Source organism: Pseudoliparis swirei, chromosome 2 (assembly GCF_029220125.1).
Source record: "Pseudoliparis swirei isolate HS2019 ecotype Mariana Trench chromosome 2, NWPU_hadal_v1, whole genome shotgun sequence".
NCBI lineage: Eukaryota > Metazoa > Chordata > Actinopteri > Perciformes > Liparidae > Pseudoliparis > Pseudoliparis swirei.
Window position 1 is genome coordinate 19,939,045 of NC_079389.1, and position 4,520 is coordinate 19,943,564.

Genomic DNA, 4,520 nt, shown 5'->3' on the forward strand with positions numbered 1-4,520 from the left:
AGTACAAAAGTAATTAAAAAGTAATAAAAAGTAACAATTTAATAAAGTGAACTAATTAAGTAATAAAAAGAAGCGGAAAAGGTAATACAATAGCGAGGTTCATTCTAAACTAATATGAAAAACAAATACAGTTACTAACCAAGTCATTTAGTTGGTATGAGTCCGTGTTAATCTTGCTGCCTCTGGTCAGGTCACAGTCAAGACGGAAAGACGACTGAAAGCGTGAGATCTGGCACATGTGCAAAGGTTTGTCCCCAATTAAACACATTCATTTTGCATTGATATGCGCCATCTAACCTAAATAAATCTAATAAATGGAAGTTTTCCTACATTTTGTGTTACACCGGAATTTGATCCCTGATCTCTCTACATATTTTCTCCTGTTCTTAAATATATAGCAGCAGTAGACTCCGTAAAGATGGAGCGAATGTGAGGGAAGTTTTGGAAGGAGGTCAAAAATCTCCTCAACCAGACATATATCTGGCAGCTTCTCTGGGTCCAGATCATGCACAACATCTGGGTTGCTGATACGTGAATGGCCGCCTATTAGGTGCTGAATGAATGAAACTCAATATACTTTCTTTTCTGATTCTTACAGCAAATTAGAACAGCTGTGTTTTTTGTTGTTGTTGATACTGTTAAAAATCGTATTGACACACTTGAAGATAATGGAATTATTTTATATGGACACACAAGAAATGTTAGACGTATAAATCAAAATACCTCAAAAGAATTTAGGTTGGTTAAATAAAAAAAATAACTTAACGGCTGTGGACTCTAATTTAATAGGTAAAACCAACCAATTCTGTGGCTTTACTTCTTGCTATACTCAATAAATCTGTGAATATTAGATTCAGGGGTGTGTCACATCGTTTTTCAAAGTACAATCATAATCTTTACTGCTTTAGTGTTTTCAATCTGTATCACTATAAATAAAGACTATACCTGAGGTTTCCAGACACTTGCGTCAGTGTCAATGACCAGTAGGTGGCGCCAGTAAATCATTTTCCATGTGGACACTTGGCGTGATGCTGCTGCTGTTGGTTTCAGATTGGTTTCATATTGATATTTAACTGATACTAAGCCTAAATAATGGAATGAATTAAAGAATGTAAATTAAGAAAGACACAAGCACAGAGGAGGTGTTTAAAAAAATGTATTTTGTACCTGTTTTCCCCAGTCGTGGCCTATATCATCTGGGGATTTGAGCCATCAACTCTCTGGACACAAGTTGGTTTCCAACGTTCCACCAATAACCTCTGGTTAGAAAACGATCACAAGCTGTCGTATAGATAGCCAGACATGCTCTCCCAACATGATCCACAGACTCTTCTTCCCTGACAAGAGGCTTGCAGGGCAAATCGGCATCTTCCCTGCATTCATGCTAGGATGCCTACGTCTGGTCTCCAGGGCGACGCGTCTTCTCAACAGGATGTACGCATTAGGGCCCGGCGGGTGTCTGTTCTGCATGATCTCCCCTGCTTGTGCCTCAACAGCTCCGATCAACAAGGGGTCTGCCCAATATCTGTCAGGATATGGGGGCGATGAGTCAGACTGGAGGAAAACACATTCTTTCGCAGTTTCACGATATGTTTTTGAGGTCATGTTGATTAACTTGTATAAAATTGTGATGACTTGCACATGCATGCATGCCTGCTGTCCTGTGGGTTCCACACACTCGTATGAGATGCCGTGAAGCCTCAGTACGAGTGACTGTGACAGTAAATATGAATAATTGCATCCAGAATGTGCAGTAAATAAAACATGACTGTTATTATTCAATCATTATCGGAGCATCGGAAGGGCATTACATAACATTTAGCGTGAGTGAGTGAGTGAGTGTGTGTTTGTGTGTGTGTGTGTGCATGTATATAGATACATGACAATACACTCTTGCCAATACAGGCTATTCTTTATCGCGTGATGCTTTGTGACAAAACCAGCCACTAGAACTGAAGCATGGCAACAATAGAAAGGTGCATTCACTCAGCAGAGTGCAGATCTGTGCCAGGTGTGTGCAGCCAATCGGCCTGAAGTCGTCGAGGACACTTCGGATTACAATCTCGACTAAAACCAAATCCAACTCACCGAGCATCTTTTTTTTTTCCAAGCGTCTTTGGGTACTTAGAAAAGCGCTATTTAAATCTGAATGCGGAAGGTAATGTTTTGATCGCCGTGTATTTATTTATTTATTTGTATGCGTGTTACTCGCATAAGTAAAAAAGTATTAAACCGGATCGCATGAAATTTGGTGGGATGATTGGTTATTATCCGGGGACCATTTGATTAGATTTTGGGATTGATCGGGTCAAAGGTCATGGTCAAGGTCATGAAAAGGTCAACATCTTCTTTTTACCATAGCACGGTCAATTTATATCCAATTGGCATGCAAATAATGCCAAAATGTTCATAATTCAATGCCCAATCTTGTGATATGCGAAGGTATGCGCTCTACCGAGTGCCCATTCTAGTTGTTATTATTTTTGTTAATTGTTATTGTTAAAACCGTTTTTATATTAAAAGAAATTATTATTATTTTTGTTAATTGTTATTGTTAAAACCGTTTATATATATATAAAATAAAAAAATCCTTGTATGGTGGTTATTTTCTTGGAGTTACAATATTTACTATGTTTTTTGGGGTGGTGACGAGGAACTCGGCAGTGTGGGTACCGCTAGTTTCGTTAGCTGATAGCTGTTAAACCAAACACATCATCCCAAATAATAAAAGCATGCAGCATAACTGGCCAATCGAAAACCGAATGCAGAATGTGAGATCGGCCGTGGACAGACTCAGAGGTGCACACTCACTCACTGGACACGCATCTCTCGCCCACTAGCGAACGATTGCATGTTCTACCTGCCGGAGATAATAAGGAACATCAGTCCTATGCGATCGACCGCGGTGTGGAAAATAACTAAGAGCTGAACACCTCCAGAGATAAGATCGGGAGCAACTCATATGTTTTCAATCCGCTCCAATAAATCTGTTTCACAATATTGCATCAAATGCATCAATGAAACATATTGAGAAAATATATTATTATGATGTTTATGTGAGTGGTATCCATCATATTGATCACAATGGAGGTGACATTATGCCTTTGGCCCCTCAAGACACTTCCTTATCTGTGTCCATGACAACCAGGAGCTGCACAGACCAACAAACACGAGCGGTGCTCTCCACATCTGCTGCCCCTCGGCGCGCGGCGCTGGCACCGAGATGAGACTTGATGTTCTGTGTTGTTGTTTTAATCAAATGCCGGCGGCTGGGTGGAAGTCTCCCCCTCGTGCCGTGGAGGCAGAGTGATGGTGATTGCAAACTGCTGCGTGCCATCTTTGCTCCCTCGTCGGCCCTGAACGCTTATTCTCGTCGTGTTTTTTACAAATGACAAGAAGAAGAAAAAAAAAATTTGCTTTTAAGTGCCAGAATGTTATTGCAATACATTATGGCTGTGGATGAAGAAAAAACGTGTTTCAATTAAACATCTGACTTTTTAATCCAGTCTGACAAACAGTGTTTAAATGACATTTTACCAAAAGCGATAGACGGTTCTTTGTTTTCTCTTTTTCTTCTTCATTTTTAACAAAGAGGGAATGTTTTCCACTCTTGCTCTCTTTCCAGGAAAGAGGCTGAAATCTTCCGCGTTGAAATACTAGACCAGGAAAACATTATTGTTGAAGAATCGTGTGGGATGGGACGTGAATTGAAGCCTACCCAAATGGAGGGGCACTATTTTCCTTCCAGTAATAGCAATGTGATACTTTAAGAATGTTTCCAGCTGAGCCAAAGGCTGCTGGAGCCAGCACAGCAGATCACAAGGGCACACTGTACCAGCTGTCAATCGTTTCAAGTACAATTACAGTAAAATACCGCAGTACAAAAATAACCAGAAACTTTCAACGACTGTACATCACACACACACAAAAAAAGCTCCGTTATTTCTACCTGCAGTTCACTGGATCAAAACACAGCCTGGCCGATGTCACCGGGACTAGGACTCCAATCGCGGCATCGCATTGGAACATTTCAGTTGTGACAAAAAGTCAAAACATGTGTTAAGAATCAGAATTATAAAAGGGTGTTGGGTGTTGTTATGTCTGCTTCCCGTGGCAACCTTACATGTGGAAATCCAGGTTGGTGAACATGTTGCTGTGTGTTACTTTTATGAGTCTAATTAGTGAAGCCCATGCTCTCTCTCTCTCTCGCTCTTTCTCTTGCTCTCTCTCTCCTTGTAAGTTTTTGATAAACAGAATAATTGTAAATTGATGATCGAGAAATAAAGACCCTTGAAAATCAAAAAATGTCTCTCTCTCTCTCTCTCCTTATATACTCCTCTTAAATTTGCACATACAGAAACTACAGAGGATCATTAGAAATGCAAAACAAGGAGGGGAGAGGAGGGGAGAGGAAAGGAGAGGAGAGGAGAAGAGAGGGGAGAGGAGGGGAGGAGAGGAGAAGAGAGGGGAGAGGAGAGGAGGGGAGAGGAGAGGGGAGAGGAGAGGAGAAGAGAGGAGAG